The sequence below is a fragment of the Macrotis lagotis genome, chromosome 4 (genome assembly GCF_037893015.1).
Source record: "Macrotis lagotis isolate mMagLag1 chromosome 4, bilby.v1.9.chrom.fasta, whole genome shotgun sequence".
In the NCBI taxonomy this organism is placed as follows: domain Eukaryota; kingdom Metazoa; phylum Chordata; class Mammalia; order Peramelemorphia; family Peramelidae; genus Macrotis; species Macrotis lagotis.
In genome coordinates, this window is record NC_133661.1 from 229,987,106 (window position 1) to 230,011,314 (window position 24,209).

Sequence of the window (24,209 nt, forward strand, 5' to 3'; positions counted from 1 at the left end):
AAGCTCTCATAGTAAAATTTCTATCATCAGAATAGAAAAGTAGAACTTTGTAATACTGGATCTATTAGTTATTAGGGTAATACAGAAGCATCTAAATGACTGTAATAAGCTGAAAAATGGAAAAGATCTTGCTGTTTTGATCTTTTTTTTTTTTTTTTTTTTAGTTTTTGCAAGGTATTGGGGTTAAGTGGCTTGCCCAAGGCCACATGGCTAGGTAATTATTATGTGTCTGAGGCCGGATTTGAACTCAGGTACTCCTGACTCCAAGGCCAATGCTCTATCCACTGCGCCACCTAGTTGCCCCTTAAAATTTTAATTCTTGAAGAATCTCTTTTTAAGGTTAAAGTTAAGAATCTCTGTTTGTTTTTGTTCTAAGTAATAAGATTGCAGTATAGAAACGTTATGCTAGTGAAGAGTAAAAAATTCCTGAGTGATATTGTGTCACCCAAATTTGGAAATCCAAGTTTTGGTCATTTAATCTGGAATTAGAACATGTATAGAGATATATGCAAAATGCCCAAGAGTAACCTAATTTTAGAGAACAGTTATCTATACTTGTCTATTTGAGCATGGAATTGTTATTGTTATATATCCCAAGCTTTTTTATTTGTTAGTAATCATCTTCAAGCAAAATCATTTATGCCATATTGACAAGATAAGTTGTAATTTTTCTGTGAACGTTTTGCTGTTACCAACATGAGATTATGGTTACCATATAGGATATTTATCCTTGGGAGCTGAATTCACTTGAAACTCTGTTTATGTAAACTTGTTATAAAAATACCTTATGGGATTGTTAATTGATTTGTTCTGAGTCTGACTCCACATATGATCATAAAAGGACTGCTGTGAGTCAATGATCCAAGATGCCAGCAACCCTATGGGATTTACAGGTATAAACCACAGGTGGAGTTCTTAGGGGGAAAGGCTTAAAGAATGACTATTAGCATTGCTTGGGTATAATTCTCCTGACTTAATTTCCCCAACATAACATTCATGGGTCCCACCTGGCTAACTTTAAGCCTGGCTCAATGCAATTGGCCACATGAATAAACTATGCCTGGAATTAATATCAAAATAAAGAAATATTTCCAATCATGGCCCTGTTCTTTATGTCAAACTTCTATAATTATGTCAGGCTAACAGTTTAACTATAACATTAAATCCTTGTCTTAAAGGTGAATACTGAAGCATACCTGAATTATTATAGTAAGATATAGCCATAAAATTTGAGCTGTTTGATCTGCAATTTTCTAAATTCTATATAGCTAGAGGTCAGTTTTGGAAAAACTAAGCAAGTGTTCAGTTTTGGCATCTGTTTCTAGCTGCATATTCCCATATTAATTAAGATCCTTTAATTTCTCACACTACTACAGTCATATTTAAGTAAATGAAAAATATTTGTGACACCAGAATACAATTATCATAGCATTCTTGATTCTGTTTTAAGGGAAAAAATTTAGCAAAGGCAAGTTATATCATAAGGAGGTCTATCTTGAAAATATCTAAAATGGAGATCCATTTTAGTCTAGGGGTTCTGTTCATTTTAAACATGGCCAAATATTAAACATGTTATAACTTAGTGGATATACACTTTTCAAATTGATTATTCAATATATTTATATATACCATTTTTGAAACTTTTGCCAAAACTAAAGTTAATCTAGCAACTGTCAACAAATTCATTTTTTTCTTTAGAATCCATATTCTTATAAAAGTGTTTTGTTATTAATTTCTTAGTACAATCTCATGCTCTAAATGGAGAACTGAATAATGCCAAATATTAAAAACAAACAACTAGGTTTATGTATATCAGTATGACAATTAGTTAATCAAAATTGTAAATTCCCTGAACTAAAAGATTCCAAATTTTGTTTTCTAATAATAGAAACATAAAAGTTTGACCTGCATTTTTGTGTTAAATTGTTCTTTGTGTTAAATTTGGGCTAAATGTACTTTTAGGGGGGGGCAGCTAGGTGCCACAGTGGATATAGCACCAGCCCTGGAATCAGGAGGCCCTAAGTTCAAACCCGGTCTCAGACACACTTAACAATTACCTAGCTGTGTGACCTTCAGCAAGTCACTTAACCCCATTGCCTTGCAAAAACTAAAAAAAAAGTACTTTTATTAGAGAAGAAAATCTCTCCAATGATTTGAGCTGCTTTAAGATGTATTCCTGAACAAGACTGCATAGAATGTTTCTAGAAAAACAAATCTGAATTTGCTTCTTTCTTTGTGTGCCTTTTATTTGTAAGACCCACATACCAAAGATGATTGTCCCCTTTAATTTTATCAAAGCATCATTCATCTTTCCCCTTTCTCTCTTTTGATATTTGGTCTCTTTACCCTGAATCTGGTCACTAGGATTGTTTCCTTTTTTTCTGGAGTCTACTAAACTCCAAATGATAGCCCAGGATGGCTATACCCCATGGGAATATTTCTGCATGCCCTGGATACCACATACATGCTATTTAAATCATTGCCATCTTTGAGAAAGGGATCCAATGAGGCAGGGAATTCTTTATATCCCTTGTCAAAATGAAGAAATTACAGAAGATGAGATCTTTGTTCCTGTTCCCCAAATGAATTTAGGTTCCTACTCCTTGAGGGGTGGAAATGATGAGGTCATTGACCAACAGTGAAGAACCTTGCCCCTGACAAGGACGCAAAAAATCCCTTCCTTCAGACACAAGACAAAACACCTATCAACAAAATAGTAAGTCCCTTTCCTAGCCTGAAAGGATTGAATCTTTGAGCTACTGCCCCTCATCTGCATGTCCCCAATTACCTCATCTTTGCTGTCTGAGTTACTGTCCTCATCTACATAGATGTCCCTGCATGTCCCTGATTACCTCATCTTCCTTTCCCTTAAAAACTCACCCTCTCCTCAGCTGAGGAACTGTCTCCCTTTGAGAGACCAGTCTGCTCTTGGGGAATGTGATTCCCCAAATAAATGCTCTTTGCTCAAGTTGAAGAAAATGCTTTTGAGAGATTATCTGTGTCCTGATCATCAGGATTTTAATTAGGTGGTGTCATGGGTAGAGTGCTGGGTCTGGAGTCAGGAAGATGAGTTCAAGACTGCCCTCAGATACTTATTAGTTATTAGTTGCATGACTCTGGGCAAATCACTTAACCTGTGTCTGTCTCAACTATAAAATGGAGATAATAATAAAACCTACCTTTCAGGGTTGTTGTGAGGATTCAATGAAATGAAATTTATAAAATGACAACTAGGTGATGCAGTAGATAGAGCACTGACCTTGGAGTCAGGAGGATCCAAGTTCAAATCTGGCCTCGGACACTGTGTTTCCTTGGGCAAGTCATTTAACTCTGATTGCCTCACATCCAGGGCCATCTCCACTCATCCAGATCCATATCTGGACACTGGACCCAGATGACTCAGGAGGATAAAGTGAGGCTGGTGACTTAGAATAGCACCCCTCACTCAAATCCAATTCATGTGCTTGTCATGGCATCACCTCCCAGATGGCATGGTCTTTGAGAACAAAGGACAAAAACATCATCATTTATAAAGTGGTACCTATCATATAGCAGACACAATAAGTGTTTCTTTCCTTCCTTCCTTTTCTCAGAGAGGTCTTCAAAAAGCAAGTAATTCTGTTTTCTCCAATCAATTTTTAACAATGTCTTTCCTCTAATCAGCATGGCTCCCCATTCCCATTCCTAGCTTCAACCAGATACCAGTTCTGTCTTTTCCTGTTTTCTCCCTTAATCCAAAAGACAATACAAATCCCTGTGAGATTTCTCCTCCCTGTCTCTAAGTAGCAATCTCCAGTCAATCTGCTTCCAGCAAATAATGTCTCTTTTTTAATTAGTATAAATCCCAACAGCACAGGTGCATAGTCTGCCTGTGAACTTTCACTCCAGTCTTCATTCTTTCTTCTACAAGTAGTTTCTCTTGTCATTTCCAATATATTCTGTCCCATCATCTCCTGTTCTTGTTTTTTTCTCCTATATATGATTTAATATGACCATCTCTTTTCCTGACTTCTTATGCCTCAAATCAAGGTTTTCTATTAAGTAGTAATCTATCTTTAGCTTATGATGTGAAGCCCTGTAATTCCTCCTGTCAAGTTTGATTCTCTGTCTTTACATAAGCTCCTCACAACCTCCAGTTTATTGATTTATAATATGTTATATCCTTCAAAACTCAGAAAACAAGTATAAGCAAATAAACTATGGACCATAATGCATTGAAACCATTATTACCTCAGTCAATGTTTTATCTATAAACTGACCCTTTCATTATATTTATCTAATATAGTTTTCTGATAGCTTCTCAGAAGTCTATTTTTCTCTTTGACATTTTATGTTGTCTTTTAAATTCAGTTTTCATCACACAAATATTCTTTGTCACATAAGCAATCAAAAGGCCCACACATGTAAGGTATAGACCTTACTTATAAGGGATGGGGTAGCATCGGCTGGCCATTCCCTTTTCTGTTCCCTTAAAAGAGCTGATCTTGGCTACACACACAGACAATTTCCTGTAGCAGCACACTATAATCTACTTTCTTTGTCCCTCATTGAACAGGAAAATTTTTACATGGTTTCATCTTAGATAAAAAAAAAGTCTTGAAGTTAGTTACCTAGAGGCAGAGATGAAAAGGCAAAAAGAGGAAGAGAAGAGACAAAAAAGAAATATCCCCTTAAAAATTCTTGTGTGCAGGCAATGGCTCCTGAAAAATTATGAACACTTAGCCTTAAAAGCACTGACAAGAACACAATGAGAGATTATAAATTATCTTTCCCCTAGACTCATAATTGTAAACTGCTTACCTTAGATCAATAATTTTTCATTTATTTCTGAGTGCATAGGATTAGTAATATCTTCTCTTCCATCAATCCAAACTGGAGGATCATGGCATGGAGTTTTTTGGAGCCTTTCAAAGTTGACAACATAGTAAGAAAGGATTGGGGCTATATCTTTTCTGTAGTAAAGTGGTCAGTAACAGATGGGGTCCAAAGGAGTCAGAAATAAAAGGCAGCTCTAGATAACATAGAGAATTGATCATCATCAGACCTACAAAGCAACCTAAGGACAAAACTAAAAGTAACATTCTTTTTCTGGGGTATATGGTATGAAATATAATCTGAAATTAATTTTTAAAGAAAAATTCTATTGAAGAGGAAGATAGATTGGGAAGGAGCTACCCTCTGACTTAGGGATTTCATGAAAGGAGATATAATATCTGATTGTTGCCTATTTTAACTAATCAGTCTTGCTAACAAGGTGCTAAACTCTGTTCTTTCTGTGCTGCTGAACTACCTTCAACACTGTCTAAATTTAGGTGCCCTGGCACTAAGCCCCATTACCCCACCCTGGTTATGGCTCTGATGAAAAGACCATATGGATGTTGTACTGAAATAGTTGGCAGCAATGTAGCAACAGGAGTTGTTGCGAGAGTCAATCAGGGCCAAAGCAGGTGGCAGTGAAACTAGAAACAGAATAGGTCAAAAGAGGCCTCCAAGCAAGTAATGCAAAGAACTAAACAATTTGTTATACCCAATGAACTGGGACCATCACTGGGATTAAGCTACAGCACACAGGGGTGGTCCAGCCCATCTGTTCTCCCTGATGAGCCACTCTTGTGAAAGGCATTGGCTTACCTCTGCATTTTTTTTGATCAGTGCATAACTAAATTGCTTCCAAGTTATATTTGTTACAACCAGGATACTCAAGTTTGGAATAGAAGGAAAGGAGACAAATCTCAGTCTCCTTCAGAGTAACTATAGTATGTTTTCATATTTTTCTTCAGGTTCTATATACCCCTTAAGGTCCCTTCTAACTCTAAATTTATATTCTTCAAATAAAATCCCAAATTGTTACTAGAGAATCTTCCCAGTTTTGTAGCTCAAAACTCATCATAATTTCTGAGTTTCTACCCATGAGCTTTTTGCCATGATTTATCACATAACCTAATACTGTAGTGAGGAAATATGTAATAAAGATATAATAATAAATATATTAAAGATATATAATAAAATATATAATAAAATATAATAAAGATAAAAAATAATAAAGATGAGAAAAATAAGAAAAAATGTAATAAAAATATAAAGCACTGGTATATTAAGAAAACGCATTAAAAAACGAGGCTCTAGATTCCCATGGATCTAAACAAATAGTTTCATCTCTCTGGTCTTTGTTTGTCTCTCTCTTTATGTCTCTGTCTCTCTCAAGTTTCTAGTTACATTCAACCCCAGTACTTCAGAATATCCAAGTTCTTTCATTATTATAGAGAAGCTAGAAATATTGGGGTAATGCCCATCCAAATGTTGAGATAACGCCTATTCCTATTTTATCTGAAGGTATCTGCAGGGATTAGAAGAGTTCAGGGTACATTGAGTTCCAATTGGTTATCATCAGCAGTGATAAAAACTCTTGGAACTGCTTTGATTCAACTAAATTTTTATCTAATATTTAAAGTGAAGAGGAAGATGAATCAATTAATCAATAACAATCAGTTAGTATTTAAGTACTTGTTATGTGCAGAGCATTGAGGAAATAAAAATATAAGTTAAATGATCTCCACCCTCAAAGAGTTTACACTTTAATAGTGAAAGACAATATTAACATATGCTTATGTATATGTATTTATATATACATGTATGTATATATTATCTTTGTATAATATGCACAAATATATACATTCACACAGTGGTCTACTGGTAAATGTTATTAACCAAGTCTGGGGAGAAAATTTATGACACATTTTTAAGTTTAATCTGCATTATTAACATTTTCTCTGTTACTTTCTTAAGTAAAGACCATTAACAGAACAGTAAATCAAGCTCTTCTTAGTAGCATATGATAGTATCTTAGGTGTCAAAGCTCACACTAAAAGTTTAACAATTTAATTTCATAGGAATTCAAGCTGAATCCAACATATTTTGGAATAGGTATATACATACTATATGTAACATGAATATAAGGTTGTTAGGGGAGTGTACTAGCATCTTGGAAGGTTTCATATTGTCATTGTTGAATTGTTTCAGTGTTGTCTGACTCTTTGTGACCCATCTGGGTTTTTCTGAAGTGGTTTAACATTTTCTTTTCCAGATCATTGTACAGATGAGGGAGCTGAGACAAATAGGGATAAGTGACCTGCCTAGATTCACAAAGGTAGTAAGTGTCTGAGGCTGAATTTGAATTCAGTTTCACCTGACTCTAGGACTGACCCACTATTCACTGCGCCATCTAGGCAATTGAACTGTCTTAAAGGAAGCCAGGGATTCCAAGAGGAAGAAGTGCAAGTCCAAGAAGAAGGAGTACAGTCAATACAAAATCAGAGATGGAAAATGAAGTACTGTGTGTATGTGTGTGGATCATGTAGTAGAGCAATGTTATTGAATATATGAAAGCAAGGAGAGGTGGAATACATAAGGAAATAGGAAAGGTAGGAAGGTTCCAGGATAAGAGGTGATTAAAATATCAAATAGAAGAGTTTACATTTGTTCCTAGAGGCAGTAGGGAGCCATAGGAGTTTACTGAAGCATAAAGGTGGGGTTAAATTTACAAATTCAAATTTTAGGAAATATTACTTTGATGGCTGTGTAAAGAGAATGAATTGACATGAAGAAAAGCTTGGGGCAGGGAAACCAAATAGGAAGCAATTCATATAATTCAAGAAGCAGCCAACTTAGAATTGTATCTCAGACAAAAATAAGGAAATTAGGAAGAAGGATGGGTTTGGAGAAGAGATAAGTTTTGTTCTAGTGTATAAAATGTGATATTTATAGGAAAATCAACTGAAAATGTTCAATAGGTAGTAAGTACTGTGGGAATGGAGTTCAGAAGAGATACTAGGGTTGAATATATTTATCTTCCTTGAAGTATCAATTGAACCACTGTGGGTAATAAGGTCACCAAAAAGAGGGTCCACAAGATAAGAGGAGAATCTGAAGAGGGAAATGCCAAGAAATATCAGAGAGGAGAGAATATCCAGGATAGGAAGACAATCAGTGGTATCAGATATTATAGAGAGGTCAAGAGAATGAAGACTGAGAAAAGTCCATCAGATTTTACTTTAAGAAATCAATGATAACTTTGAAGGGAATAATTTCAGTTGAGTGATCAGATTGAAAACCAGATTTAAGGGAATTTCAAAGAGAGTGACAGAAAAATAAATGGAAGAACTGAGTATAATGACTTTTCAAGGAATTTGGATAAGAAAAGGCAGATATATATATATATATATACATATATATATATATATATGTATATAATTGAAATTTGCAGAGATGGTAGGATCTCACAAGGATTTTTTTTAAGCCTAGGGAACTCTGGGTATATTTGTATTTACCAAGGAAGGATCTAGTGCATAGGGAGAGACTGAAGATTACAGAAAAGGGGAGGGGAGGATGATTGTGGGAACAATTTTCTGAAGACAAAGAATCAGATTGAGGGTGGGATTCAAGGGAATGAAAGCATGTTCCATTCTCCATTCTTTGATTTCCACTATTTTCTCTTTGTCTTTATTTTAACCTTAACATTTCTTCTGCATATTATTATGCAAGTTTTCCCCTTTGGAAACAACATTGTGTCCATTAATGCTGGAAAAATGCAGGTCAGAGAAACTCAAAGATACTATCTATTCTTAAAGTCTCCTTATAAATCTTCAGTGTTCTTGTATTAATGATTAGAACCAGTTGACTTCTTTAAGGCAGTATATCATTATCATGTATCTTTACCTTCTGGAGAAAATAATATATTAATTGTAGGTTAGACCTAGAAGGGATCTCAGTGCCAACTCTCTCATTTTAAAGAGGGAAAAGCTGAGGCTAAGAGAAATAACATGAATTGCCCAAGGTCATACAACTGTAAAGAGTGACAGACCCTCAATACTATGAAATAATTATCCTTCTGGCTCTGCCACTTAGTAGCTTTGTGATGCTAGGTAAATCCCCGCCCCCCAGCCTCAGTTTATGTATCTGTAAACTACAACCATATAGTAGAAGTAGAAAGAGTGTTGCTATTGACCTTGGATGTATCACATTCTCTCCTTAACAATTTGTGCCTTGATTCAAAATTCATCTAATTAATTTAATAGCCGCCCAATTTAGCTGGCCCAAATGTATCCAATAGCACACTAATTTGTCAAGTTCTGGATTTCCTTTCTAGGTATTACTGAGGATTAAAGAATAATAATTAGAGTAATAATCAGAAGGTGGGATAGGGCTGGTTGTAGAATGTTCTAGTAAAATGAAATGATATTATCAGCTGAGGACTTTAATGTTTACAGTTGTTCTGTACATAATTTCATTATTATAATATCCCTTTCAAGTAAAATCTATAATACTTGTTCTTCCCATTTTACAGCTAATGACATTGACTTAAAGATATTGCCCATGATCACATAGTTATAGAATATCAGAGGTGGGATTCAAGCCCAGGTTTCTGTTGCCTCCAAGTTAGATGCTGTCGGGGCGGCTAGGTGGTGCAGTGGGGCGGCTAGGTAGTGCAGTAGGGCAGCTAGGTGGTGCAGTGGATAAAGCACCGGCCCTGGAGTCAGGAGTACCTGGGTTCAAATCTGGTCTCAGACACTTAATAATTACCCTGCTGTGTGGCCTTGGGCAAGCCACTTAAGCCCATTTGCCTTGCAAAAACAAAAAACAAAACCAAGTTAGATGCTGTCTCCTTTGAATCAGTGTTTCTCTTAAAGAACAACTAGGTGTTGTAGTGGATAAAAGGAAAGAGTTAAAGTCAGGACTTTGATCTAAATCTTACCTCAGATACTTATTATAACTAGGTCCTGATTTGTCCAGATAATGAATCCTGCGAAGTAATTACATGTATTTGAATTCTTACTATTCAAATTTTCAATTATTTAGGATAGGATCATTGATTCCAACCTATTGGAAATACACTGTATAAATTCAAATAGGACAACTTAAGGGGAGTTAATTGTAGAAAACACTGTTCAGAACCTAGCTGAAGCTGAGTGACCCAGGATAAGTCACTTAATGCCCCTCAGCCTCAGTTTTCATGTTGAAAAATGAGGTATAATAATCCCACTTTACTCACAGGTTGTTATGAGACTACATGTAAAGTATTTTGCAAACCTTAAGATGCTAATGTTTGTCCTTTGTTCTCAAAGAAGATCATGGCATCAGGAATGTGATGGCATGACAAGCACATGAATTGGATTTGAGTGGGAAAGAGAATTGTGCCAAGACACCAGACTCATTTTCTGGAGCCATCTGTGTCCAGTGGCCAGATATGAATCTGGATGACTGGAGATGGCTCTGAATGTTAGGCAACGATGGTTAAGTGACTTGCCCAAAGTCACACGGTTTGTAGATGTCACAGGATTTGAACTGAGGTCTTCCTGACTCAAGGGCTGGTGTTCCATCCACTGTGCCACCTAGCTGTCAAACTTTGAGATATTATATAAAAGCCAGCTAATAAAACAGCAAACAAAAAAAAATGGTAGTTTCCAGACTGCTCAGCTCACAGGCACCTGAGACAAATTAGAAGGTCATCAGGAAAGGTATCTCACCTGAGTGATAGTGGAGCACAGTCCAGTGAGGCTGTGCCAGTGCAGATCCAACCCCAGCAAACCAGGATCAGGTACTGGGCACCCTTGAATGAATCAGTAGCAGCAGTAGATGCTTCCAGAACTCTCGGTCCAAAGATGGTTAGGGGCTCAAACAATTGGTCAGAAAGAGATTGTATAGATCTTTTTGCTAACACTGAGGTAGGACTCTGTTACTTTGTCAATACATGGATCTGGTTCCAGTCTTGGGTTGTAGCTCCAGGACAAGGAGGAACAAACAGCAGAACTTGAGACCCCAGTGGAGCTGGTATGCTTTTCAAAGCTCCAAGGCAGAAAAGAGTGTTTATGATCACTCACAAATTAAGAATATAGGTCAAGAAAGTAATAAATACCTCTCCTTGGATCATAGCACCTTAGAAGAACTGGAAACATACAGGCCTCTAGAAGTATCTCTGAAAAACAGTTGCATAAACCCCCTGAAGCTTGGAATAGTGCAGCCTCCACCCTGAAAGCAGAACCCTTTGTTAACAAAGAGTTAAAAGTCAAGAAATAGGCTGGGAAAATGAGCAAACAAAAAAAAAATTTTTTCTCACCATAGAAAGTTACCTATGGTAACAAGAAAGATCAAAACACACATTCAGAAGTTGATAACAAAGTCAAACCTCCTACATCCCAAACTCTCTAAAAAAATATGAATTAGGGGCAGCTAGGTGGTGAAGTGAATAGAGCACCGGCCCTGGAATCAAGAGGACCTGAGTACAAATTTGGCCTCAGACACTCAATAGTTAACTAGCTCTGTGACCTTGGGCAAGTCACTTTACCCATTGCCTTGCAAAATCTAAAAAAAAAATATATGAATTAGTCTCAAGTCATGGAAGAACCTGGATTTTGAGGTAGTGGTAGAAGAAAAATTGGGAAGAGAAAGGAGAGTGATATTAGAATATCATGAAAAACAAGTCAATAGTTTGGTATAAGAGACACAAAAATATACTGAAGAGAAATGTCTTTTCATGTGAATGAAGATCTTTCATAATGGTTGCAAGGAAGGTCTGGTAGGTTAAGTTGTTGCTATGGACCATGATTCATAAAAGATTGAAATCGGAAAGTTTCCACAAATTTTTAACATATAGCAAGTCTGAGAGTGAATACTATGGGGTTTCTTTGGGACTCTGAGTAACAGTTTATCTTTAATGGGCATCAACTCTAGTGACCCTGACAGTGTCTCAAATTGCTAAAGAAATAATGCCACATCACCCTTTCCCAGCTTAAAACATTTTGTATTTGACAGGATGCCCACTATCCCATGTTAGATTTCTCAAGAGACATTTTTCCCTTAGAATGATAAACTGCTGGATTCTTCTCAAGGGAATTGTTTGAATTGTTCTTTGAGGAAGGTTTTTATAGTATTTGACAAGGCTGGGGCATATATCACTTCTGGCCACATTTTTCATTTTCCAAGAGCAGTGGGAAGAAAAAAAGATTTACTTCAATTCAATGAATTCTATTATATGCCTACTGTATCTCAGGCACTGTTTTAGACTCTGGAAGACAATGAGAAAACCAAGATTACTCAGTATTTTTCTATGGATTTTTTTGTTTTGTAAAACTATTTACCTAGTAAAACCACAGAGAGTTCCAACTCTTTCTCTCACCTTCAGTTAGAGACTTATTTAAAAGAACCCTGTGTCCAACCCAACTCCTCTGGCACCCCAGCACTTGCTGCTGAGTGGTACCCCAGCTTCTAAAATGCCCTCCTCTCTCTTAAAGATAATAATTTTTGATATATTGGCCATCTACCCCTTATTTCAGGTTGACAAATGTCATCTAGATTAGTAAGAAAGTGGAAGTTCTCCCAAATGTAGGAATGGCTCAGAAAACAGGAGCAGGAAGTCACAAGGAAGAAGGCATTCTAAACCTGCTTAGTGCCTTAAGATAGACATTTAATCATTGACTCATTCATAAGATCTTAGAATAGGAAGATACCTCAGACTCTGTCTAACCCAGCCTCTCTCCCAAGCATATATATCACCTCTACAACATCACTGATGAGCAGTCATCAAATCTCTGCTGAAAGATTTAATGCCTTTTATATGACAACTCCTCAAATAGCTGAGGGTAGCCATCATGTCTCTCCCTCCTCCCTCAAATATTCTCTTCTCCAGACTAAACATCCTTGGTTCCTTCAATCATTCCACCTATGTCATAGTCTCAAGATAATTATAGGCATTTCTGCACAGCAAACCACACTTTCCCTGTAAGTTTATGTGGTGTTTTATCCCACAATTATTGTTTTATCTTTTTTATTCTTTCACTGAAACTCCTTAGAGTTTAAAAACAAGGAAGAGACTTCATAAATTTTATATCCATGCTCACTTGCTGATTTTTAGATTAGTTGGTATTTTGTGTAAGAAATTCACTTGCACCTTCCATGGTGGTGAAACAGGGGTTCAGTGCAGACCTAAACTACCTAATATGGAAGCACCTACAGGGGGATACCAGGAGCCTGATTCTGTGATGGGAGACCTGGTCACAAATGGAACAACCTCTTTCCACTGACTACTATTAAAGAAAATCCCCTGTGAACTGCTAAGCAGAAGAAACCCAGATCCAAAAGGGGGAACCTGATACAGAGTCCAATAACAGTTTACACAGATTATAAATGTGTTTATTTGCCTGAGAAGAAACTTGCAAGCTGGGACACTATCTGTTCTGACATGGTCAAGATGAGATATTTATATTTATCAAACAAAGGAAAGTAGTGAATTTGGGGAGAAAGGCAGGAAATAGTTCCTATTCCCTAGGAAGGGGAGATCCAAAAGGAAAAGCAAGGAATTCCAGGTACATATGTGCCCCTTTGATACTGAGAAGTTCAAGGTTTGAGCATTAAACAAGATAAGAATGTAAATTAAATGTTCTCTGCAATAAGGATGCTCCTTGAAGGTCCATAAACCATCATATGGCTCAGGGTCTGCTTCAAAGCTGGTATGAACTTAAGTTTCTGGTTTTTGTCATAACCAGCTAACTTTCTTCTTGGACACTGCTAAGGATTGTTGGTTTATCAAGCCAATACAACCAGTCCTCATAAAATTCTGGTACCTGGATAATTAATCAGGGATGGGGCTCAAGTAAAATTTAGGTATCAATTTCTTTTTTGATTTTTGTTTGACAATGAGATTAAGTGACTTGCCCAATGTCTCACAGTATCAAGTATCTGAGGCTAGATTTGAACTCATATCCTCCTGACTCCAGGGCCAGCCACCTAGTTGCCCCAAGGTGCCCATTCTTATACTACTTAACCAGTATGAAGCCTTTAAATCTGTCTGAGGCATAGTCACTCACTTTGGTGGGGTACCTCATTGCAGGGTCATCATGTAATAAACTGGACAGAAACTAGAGGGCCATCCTTGCCCTTCCTTTATGTCCTGTGATCCTGAAAACAGGTTCTAAATTTTGATCTGTTTTATTTGTCCTTTTCTGTTCTAGGTATAGGGAGTGGATTCCCTGACTCAAGGCTTGAGTCACAAGAATCTTGACTACCAGGATTCCAGGCTGGATGTTGTTGTCAGCCTACATAGAAGCTCTGAAAATTCATAGAAGTTCAAGGGAATGCTTTTGGAATTTGTAGAACCAATTCTTTGAACTATTGTTTTGGGGTGATTGGAGTCATCAATTTAAGATTGAAAGGCCTTAAAAGTGAAAGATTCACATACATTCCTGGAATTTTAAAACCATTCAGGATTAATTATACAAGCCTGCAAAATATACAGATTAAAATATTTTCTCCTCCTGGAGAAGCAGCAAGCAAGAGGGTAGAATAACAAAAGACTTGACCAGGTTTGAGTGTGAGAGAGAGAAGAAAGTGAAAAGGAAAATAGCCAGGAGACCTGGGAAAGGATAGATAGCCATAAAGGGTTGGCAAAGTCTGGCCATGTGGCATAGAGACCCATGGTTCTCCTGTGGGCCTGTACTGAGAGCACATAGCCAAACTCAGAAAGAAAGAGAGAGATAGCCATCCTTGAAAGGCAAACGTAGGGTGAAGAAGAAAGCCAGCTTCTCTTCTGGTCAACTTAAATGCACTTCTAAGTGGGTTGGACAAGAGTGACCCTTGGGGAGTGGTCTAGCACCTGCCTCCAGGTATTTTCCAATAGGCAAGCTACATGCTGGTCTTTCCTGTCCCAAGGTGTGTGACCTCTAAGTCCAACACATCATTTCCTGTTATGCCAGCGTAAATTTGGCCCATCAATGGCCAAGGTCAAGTAGACTGGAAATTGGAAGCTGGAAGAAAGGGGAATGAGCTAAGGTCACTCTCATCTTGATGAATTCATATCTAACAATGGAATCACTCTGAATGACAATGAGCCCCCCCCAGACAGGCACAGATAATATTTCCTTCCACAAAATTTGTTTCTAATCACAACATCTCCTATTTCCATTACTCCTTGCATCATTATGAGTCTTTCATTCTTACTGTTGCTGGAGGGAATATGGGGTATTATGGTCTCAGTTATTGGGGAAAATATTAGTGTATTTCTTACTACACCTTTGAAATAAATATTTCTTTGTAAAAGCTAATCTATTAAGTGATTATTCAGGGTTCTTGAACTCCTAAATTTGAGAGAATACAATCAGTAGGAACTTGAGCCAAAGGCAGTGATGGGAGACCTTTACATCCCTTCCCTCCTACCCCACCCCCCACATCTCCTTAAGGGTAATAGAGAGGGTCTGGAGGAGGGTCTTCAGAGTACTCACTGTTACAGTAGGATATGGGAATCTTTTTTTAGTGCCTTTATAGAACAGTCACATATCCCATAAACCCCAAAACTCTAAATTCTTGGAAATATTCTTAGAATCATAGGATTGGATATTCCCAGGAAAGAGATTCCACAGACTTGCTTGATACAATCCAACAATGTAACTCCTCTATGCAAGGCACAGAGCTTCGAATTTGAGAGGGGGGAAAAATTAACTGAAAATAAACCACAGTTCCTTATCTCAAGCAGTTTATTTTCTTCCTCAGGATTTGTGCCTAAGGCCCCTCCTAATTATCACTCCACATAGGCTTCACTGATCATAACTTAAAGACCAAGGCAATTGGTAGAGTGCCAGATCTGGAGTCAAGAAGACTTGAGTTCAAATCCAGCCTCAGATTTTTACTGTGTGACTTGGGGCCACTTAATCCTGTTTGCCTTGGATTTCTCACCTGTAAAATGAGCTGGAGATGGAAATGGCAAATCACTCCGGTATCTTTGCCAAGAAAACTCAAATGGGTTCACAAAGAGTTGAAAATGATTGAATAACTAGAGATTATGAGCTGTAACTATAGGGTCTGAGCTCTTCCTAGAGATCCCCTGGTTACAATCATGAAGAATCGCCAGCCACTGCCCAGGCCCATTTACTCAGTTTTTCTTAGGCTCTTACAATTTCTCCCCATTTTCACTCCCCTCCTACCAGCCCTAACCACCAGGAGGGAAGCTGGTGTTCCCACCCTGGATTACTGCAGTAGTCCAGACCAGAGTAAACTTGATACCTTAAACTTGAGATTATAATTCATCTAACACTTGACAGAAGGAGCTTGACTTAGCTTCATTGAGGAAAGATATTCAGCAAGGCTCTAGTGTTGATTCAGCTGAGTGTAGATTCCTGTCTGAGTATTTGTCAGTCCTTGTAAAGTCGTGTCTGACTCTTTGTGACCCCAATTGGGATTTTCTTGGCAGAGATACTGATTTGCCATTTCCTTCTTCATCTCATTTTATAGATGAAGAAACTGAGGTAAGCAAGGTAAAGTGACTTACCCAGGGTTACATAGCTAGTAAATATCTGAGGATGGGATTTGAACTTAGGTTTTCCTGATTCCAGACCAGGTGCCTATTTCTGCATCAACTAACTACCCTTACAAATCAGAAGCCTCAGAGAAAAGCTAGAAACCAAAAAGTTAACAGTCCCATTGTTTAGTTCCTGAGCTAATTAAATTACAAATAAGGTTTCAAAACCTATTTAAAGAAAATAATTGCCTTAACCTTAATGTTGAGGAAATTTGATGACTATTTCTCCAATTAGAGTACCCCTCCCACCCAAACCCAAACCATATAAAATCTGAGTCCTTTTAGCATGAACCATCCTGTCTTTCTACTGCTCCTGGGTCTGATCTGTGGCCAAAGAAAACAAATCTAATCTTGAAAATAGCTATGAAAATAGACTTTACAAGGACTGACAAATACTCAGATAGGAATCTACACTCAGCTGAATCAACACTACAGCCTTGCTGAAAATCTTTCCTCAATGAAGCTAAGTCAAGCTCCTTCTGTTAAGTGTTAGATGAACCATAAGTATCTTTTTGTTCCAATCTCAATAGGACTTCCTTTGGTTAAACATTTCCAGTTCCTTCAACCAATCCTCATCTGGCATGATTAGAAGGTCTATCACCATTATGATTGCCCTCCTGTAGTCACTCTTAAGGTTATCATTGTATTTCCTAAAAGGGGCTATCTAGAGATGGTCTGACCAGGATAGAGTTCAGTAGAACTATCATTCCTTTTTTCCCCCTAAAGGTAGGTCTTGATATCCTATCAAATGTGGATTGGTTAAAGAAATTGGTAGTCAAGAGGCCAGCTGGCACAGTGGATAGAATATCAGATCTGGATTAAACAGGACTTATCTTCCTGAGTTCAATTCTGGTCTCGCACGCTTGGTTGTGCAACCCTGGGTAAGTCACTTAACCCTATTTGCATCAGTTTTCTCACTTGTAAAATATTCTCATCTTTGAGAGAGAAAGCAGGAGCTAGAATACAACTTAAGATCCAAGTTCAGGTCTTTTTCTAATTTGTTTACTAGGGGAAGATATGGGAAAGTTGTGGGCAGAGTGGAGAAAGAAGGTATGACTAAATTTCACAAGCTAGGATCCTAGTTCCTGCATCAGATCCCCAGTAAATAGGAGTCCAATCACATTTTTTATGCAACTACTTTCTTCTGGATTAGTCCTTCCACCACACTCAGTTCCCCACTGGATTTCTCAGACCAGATGTCGACCACTGTCAATGTCTCTTAGATGTTGACCACTAATAAAATATCCCATTGTAGCAAGGGTCACTGGGTGATGCCTACAACCTGGAAGGGGAAGAGTCACATACTTTGTGACTGTCTTAACATAATTGATAAAATACAATGATCATGAGTTGGGAGAAGCCATTCCTCCCTCCTAGAACATGGGTCTGACATCTAGCTCTGTCCCAAATTGAGGGCCACTTCCTTGATAGACTCTAGAGGCAGCTTTTTCAGATTCTCCTTCTGATAATGGAATTACATAAGAATCCCTCTCCAAAACTCCATGGGGGGGGGGGGAGTCTGATTTTCTAGCAGAGCCCCTACATACACCTGTGCAATCAGCAAGCTTAGAGAAATATCAATGAATGTGTATGTTAATCTACTTCTGTTTTCTTCTTCCTTGAAACCAGAATAGGATAATGTTTGTCCCTTATTAGGAAAAAGTCTGGAGGTTAATGCATATTTAATTTAATAATTTTTTAAGGCCAAACACAGAGGTCTTCACAAGCTAAGGCATATTTTGGTTTAATACTAAGTATGAATTAGGCCAATTGGTCCCTGAAACCCCTTTAGCCTGTATAAGAGGAAGGTTTGATTATAGAATGGAGAAACTATGTGAAAGATGAGAATATGTATGGCTTCTCTTCTGGATAGTGTGGATCCTTGAAGCTTGGATTTTCCTTGAGAGTGAGTTACAATTTAGAGAATATGTACATTCTATATGCACAGATTATATCTATACTCATTGTGTCCTTTGCATAAAGAGATTCTAATAATCTGGCAATAAGTTTTGAAAATGCCTTGTTAGATTTCTGAATGACCCAGTCCTGAGATACTAGTAGTTTCATATTAGGAGAAAAAAAGAGCAAACATCTTAGGAAATGGGAAGGTCTGGCTGGGGAAAGTATGTGAGCACAAGAAAATAGGTCTATCGCATAAGTGAAATAGAGAAATCAAAGTGTGAATATAAATGATTTCATAATAACATAGATGAATCCAAATCTTTGTTGATGAAAGATTGTTAATAATGATCTAATCATAGTTCTTTTAAAGAATTGAAGAAATAAGGCAATTCGTGAAGTCTGTAGAGATTGTCTTATCAGTCAAAACTCTAATTCCTTTGATATCAATATGAATAACAAAAACTAAGTGGAAAAAACTATCACAAAGTTTTATTGATGCCTTTTGATTTCAAATCAGGGTCATTTCTAGAAATTACCTTCTAGACCTTCTAGAACTCCCTTTACTCTCCTTACAAGTGAAATTTTCCTTATAGCAAAAGAAGAAGTTTAACAAAATATGATGATATCACCTGAAAACAGTAGTACCTATCTTCATCTTTTTAAAAAAATTAAATATTTTGTTTATTTGATTTTCTAAATTCCTGCAATGTCAATTATATTTTTGCAAGATTTTGAGCTTTACAACTTCCTTCTCTCTCCTGTCCTCTTAACAGAAAGCAATCTGATATAAGCTCTATATTTATAACTATGCTAAACAAAGGTCAATATTGAACATGTTGTGAGAGAAGAATCAGATCCAAATGGAAGAAAAAAAAATTAGAGAGGAAAAAAGTCATAATACATAAGACAACTTAAAAATTGAATGTAATAAGTTTTGGTCTTCATTTAAATTTCAGTTCCTTCTCTGAATATGAATGTATCTTTTCATCACAAGTCTTTTAAAATTGACTTTGATTATTATACTGATGAAATGGACAAGTGCATCAGGGTTGATCATCACCCTATGTTGTTGTTGGGGTCTATAATGTTTTTCTGGTTCTGCTCACCTTACTCAGCATCAATTCATGGAAGTCTTTCCAAACTTCTCTGAAATTTCATCCCTCATGGTTTCTTATAGAACAATATTGTTCCATCACATACATATACCACAATTTGTTTAGCTATTCTCCAATTGATGGGCATCCCCTCAATTTCCAATTTTTTGGCACTACAAAAAAGAGCTGTTAGGAATATTCTTGTGCATGTGGGATTTTTACCATTTTTCATGATCTCTTCCGGGTATAGACCCAGTAGTGGTACTGATGGATCAAAGGGTATGTACATTTTAATGCCCTTTGAGAATAATTCCAAATTGCTCTCCAGAAAGGTTGGATCAGTTCACAGCTCTACCATCAATGCATAAATATTCCAGATTTCCCACATCCCCTCCAACATTGATCATTTTCCTTTCTAGTCATATTGGCCAATCTGAGAGGTGTGAGGTGGTATCTCAGAGATGTTTCAATTTACATTCCTCTAATCAATAATGATTTAGAGGGGTAACTAGGTGGGGCAGTGGATAGAGCACCAGCCCTGGAGTCAGGAGTACCTGAGTTCAAATCCGGCCTCAGACACTTAATAATTACCTAGCTGTGTGGCCTTGGGCAAGCCACTTAACCCCATTGCCTTGCAAAAACTAAAAAAAAAAAAATTATATATTAAGAAAAAACAAGTCATTCCCCAATTTATAAATGGTAAAAGGATATGGAAAGGCAATTCTCAGACAAAGAAATCAAAGCTATCCAAAGTCATATGAAGAATTGCTCTAAATCATTATTTTTTTTAGTTTTGTTTTAGTTTTTACAAGGCGATGGGGTTAAGTGGCTTGCCCAAGGCCACACAGCTAGGTAATTATTAAGTATCTGAGGCCGGATTTGAACTCAGGTACTCCTGACTCCAGGGCCGGTGCTCTATCCACTGTGCCATATAAATTTGTATAAATTTGACTCAGTTTTCCATATATTTTAGAAATGAATGCTTTTTCAGAAACAACAGTTGCAAATTTGTTTCCCAATTTACTACATTCCCTTTAATCTTAGTTGCAGTGATTTTGTTTGAGCAAAACCTTTTCAATTTAATGTAATCAAAATTATCCAGTTTGGTTTTTTTTTTAATAATGTTCTCTGTCTCTTCTTTGGTCATAAACTGCTCTTCTTTCCATTGGTCTGACAATAACTACCTATCTTCTAAGAGAAGGTGGGAATGGACATTCCCATTATTGGTTCTCCAGATTAATATTGGTAGAGAATACATCTATTAAACAGCTATTTTATGCAGAGAATTGTGCTAAACCCTAACCCGGATAATTATAATAATCTTACATTATAAATACATTAGAAAGTTATGATATAAATTGCTATGTGAAGTCTGAGGAGAAATGTCATTATCTAGTTGCAGGTTTAGGAAGAACTTCTAGAGGATATAACAATTGAAATAGGTTTTAAAGGGTAAGTAGAAACATAATAGGTAAAGACCAGGAAACAGGCATAGGAAACAATGTTATTTAGTCAGTCAAGACGGATTCATTAGACATCTACCATTTGTTAGTCACTGTGCTAAGAAAGAGTTTTGAGAGGTGTTACAAAGATTAAGTCAGTAGAGCCTGCCTTGGGCTAGTCATTTAACCCCATTGCCTTAAATAAATAAATTTTTTAAAAGTCAGTAGAACCTGGTGATTGTTAGGTACAACTATGTGAAAAGAACTATAAGAGGGGGAAAAAACCTCCAAAATTTTGTATACAGGTGATGGAGTAAAGTAAAAAAAAAAAGTTAAGTCACTAGAAAAACCACTTAAGCCTTAGGATATATTGAAATTGAAATTTTGATGGGGCATCATTGGTTTCAGAGTCTGAAGTTTTAGCTGAGTTCAAATCCCAGTTCTGCCATTTATTATTTTTTTTTTACTTTCCTATATATTAAATGAACTTTAAGTGATGACACAAAGCCAAGGGATTCAAGTTTGCTGGTGAAGAGAAGAGAGAGATGATAGTCCAAGTAAAGTCAGCAAGACTGGAGTGGGTCTAGAAGTAGCATGGAAGCCTTAACCCTGGAAAGATAAGACAAAAATCGTCTTATGACATCTGATGGATTCAGAGGTGGTGGTTACTTGTAGGGAGAAAGTAGAAATGATAGGTAGAAGTAGCATGTCTGGAAGTCCTTAAAGGCAGTTGGAGAAACAAGTCTGAATCCTAGCATCATTTGTCACTGAAGATAAAGCCCTGTATGTGGATAAAAGGAATGTAGAGGCTAGAAACAGTCAAATGGCAGATCCCTGAGAAGCACTCACATTAAGGAGTCAGAAAGAAGATGAAGAGCCAGAAAAGTAGAAAGAGAAGAAATTATTAGATCTAAGAGAATGGGGAAATTGTGGTATTTCTGAAACCAATGGAATGAGAGTGAGGGGAAATGTCAAAAGGGTTAAAATTTTTTCAGAGGAAACAAGAGCAATGTGGAAAAGGGGGGGGCAACACATCTAATGGTCAGAAAGTAATCTTTCAGAAATTCGTTTAGTAGAGGGGAAGAGTGGAAGACCAAGTTGAATGGGGTTGATAGAAAATAGAAAAAAGAGGGAATTAAAATATGGGGCATAGGGAATTTGTCTAAGATGTTTAATAGTATAAAGGAAGAGAGATGGGGAGAGAGAGAGAGAGAGAGAGAGAGAGAGAGAGAGAGAGAGAGAGAGAGAGAGAGAGAGAGAATATTAACTGGATAAGCTAGAAAGGTTAAAGGAAGCTTTTTTTTAGGTTTTTTTTGCAAGGCAAATGGGGTTAAGTGGCTTGCCGGAGGCCACACAGCTAGGTAATTATTAAGTGTCTGAGACCGGATTTTAACCCAGGTACTCCTGACTCCAAAGCCGGTACTATATCCAGTACGCCACCTAGCCACCCCAAAGGAAGCTTATTTTATTTTATTTTTTTAGGAATAGAGAGATCCAATCATGTTGATGGTAGAAGGGAAGTCCATGGTGAAGGAGCAACTGAAGAGAAAGGATCATCAACAGAGTAAATAAAATTTTGGAAGAGGCCTGAAGAGATGGAATCAAAGATGCATAGAAATAGTTCAAGTATTTGTCAGTAACATCTCATCTTCCTTAACTGGAAATGAAAAAAACAAGGATGATGATATTGATTAGTTTTGAGTAATGGAGAAAGTGAGATTAGGGAGTTCACATAAAATGACCTCAATTTTTCAATGAAATAGAAGACTAAGTCATCTCCTGTAAGTGTGGAGGAGGAAAGTGTAGTTGTAGGCAACAGGAAATTTTTTAAAAAAAGCTTTAGAATAATCATAAGGAATGGTGATAATGAATGAGTATCTGAACTGGAAATGAAGGTGAACAAGCTGTGGCATATGAATGTTATGGAGCACTGTTGTTCTGTAAGAAATCATGAGTGGCCTGACTTCAGAAAATCATGGAAAGACTTGCATGAACTGAAGCTGAGTGAAATGAGTAGGAACAGGAGAATATTGTTTACACTGACAACAATATTGTGAGATGATCAATGCAACTCCTCTAAGCAGTTCAGAGATCAAGAACTATCCTGAGAGACTTATTAAGGAAAATGCCATCCACATCCAGAGGGGGGAAAAACTATGGATTCTGAAAGCAGAACAAAACATACTTTGATGACTTTTTAAAACTTTTTTTCTTTCTTTCTTTCCTCATGTCTTTCCCCTTAGTTATAGTTCTTCTTTTATGGCTTGACTAATGTAGAAATATATTAAACAAGATTTTATATATAAAATACATGTAAGATTATTTGCTGCCTTGGGGAATGGGGAGAAGAAAGAGAGGATGGTGGTAAAAATGTGAAACAAAAAAAAAGTGAAAGGAATAATGCTGAAAATTATCTGCATATAATTGAAACATAAATAAGTATAGAAAAAAGGAACAAGTATCTTCGAGTCTATATGGTGTCAAAACATTTATTCAATTCAACTGACTTAATGTGGGCATTCAAAGGGACTTCCTGGGGCAGGTGAGGTGATCAGACTTACCTGCTCATTTTCCCCACCATAGCAATGAAGGCTTTCTTAAATGGGTGATTTTGTAGTAATCCAGAGGGGCCACATCAGAGAAATGAAGGTCAGTCCAAAATATTTTCCTGTCTGGAGCCAAATTAATTAACAGATATTTTGAAACTTGGATGATCAGGCCATGATGATGAACTAGGAATATAACATTGATTTTCTCTGATTCCTTGTTTGAGAGATCATCTTTTTTTTTTTTACAAATTAAAAAAATTATTTAAGGCAATGGGGTTAAGAGTGTCTTGCCCAAGGGCACACAGGTAGGCAATTATTGTCTGAAGTCAAATTTGAACTCATTCCCTCCTGACTGCAGGGTTGGTACTCTATCCACTGAGCCACCTAGCTTCTCACAAGAGATCATCTTTTCCAACCTGTGGGGTTACCAAATCTTACACCAGCTGATGACGGGTTTCTTGTGAAGCACAATGCATAAACCCATAGCAACTCTGCAGCAGAATTCTCCTTATTTACAGAAAAGGCCCAACTCTCATGCAGATTGGGGATTCCTCATTCTTTCCCTCATATCTCAGGGGTTTTAAGGGAAGATCTGGTGGGGAGACAAAAGTATTATCTGAAAATTTCTCTCTGAATTCTATATTTTAGCATCTTTGAGCACTATACTTCACTGAGGGACTCAGGTGAAGATAAAAAGAGTCTGAAAGCCACAGCTAATTTTGTAAATTTATTATTTGTTGCATATGCAGAAGTCTGTTCTCATTATTTTGATTTGGGTTGTGTGACATTTTATCTGTACTTTTCAAGAGACAAGGGTAGCAAATGGTAGCAAAAAGAAAAGAACAAAGCTGTCATTAAAATTATTATTGGCCTGAATTCA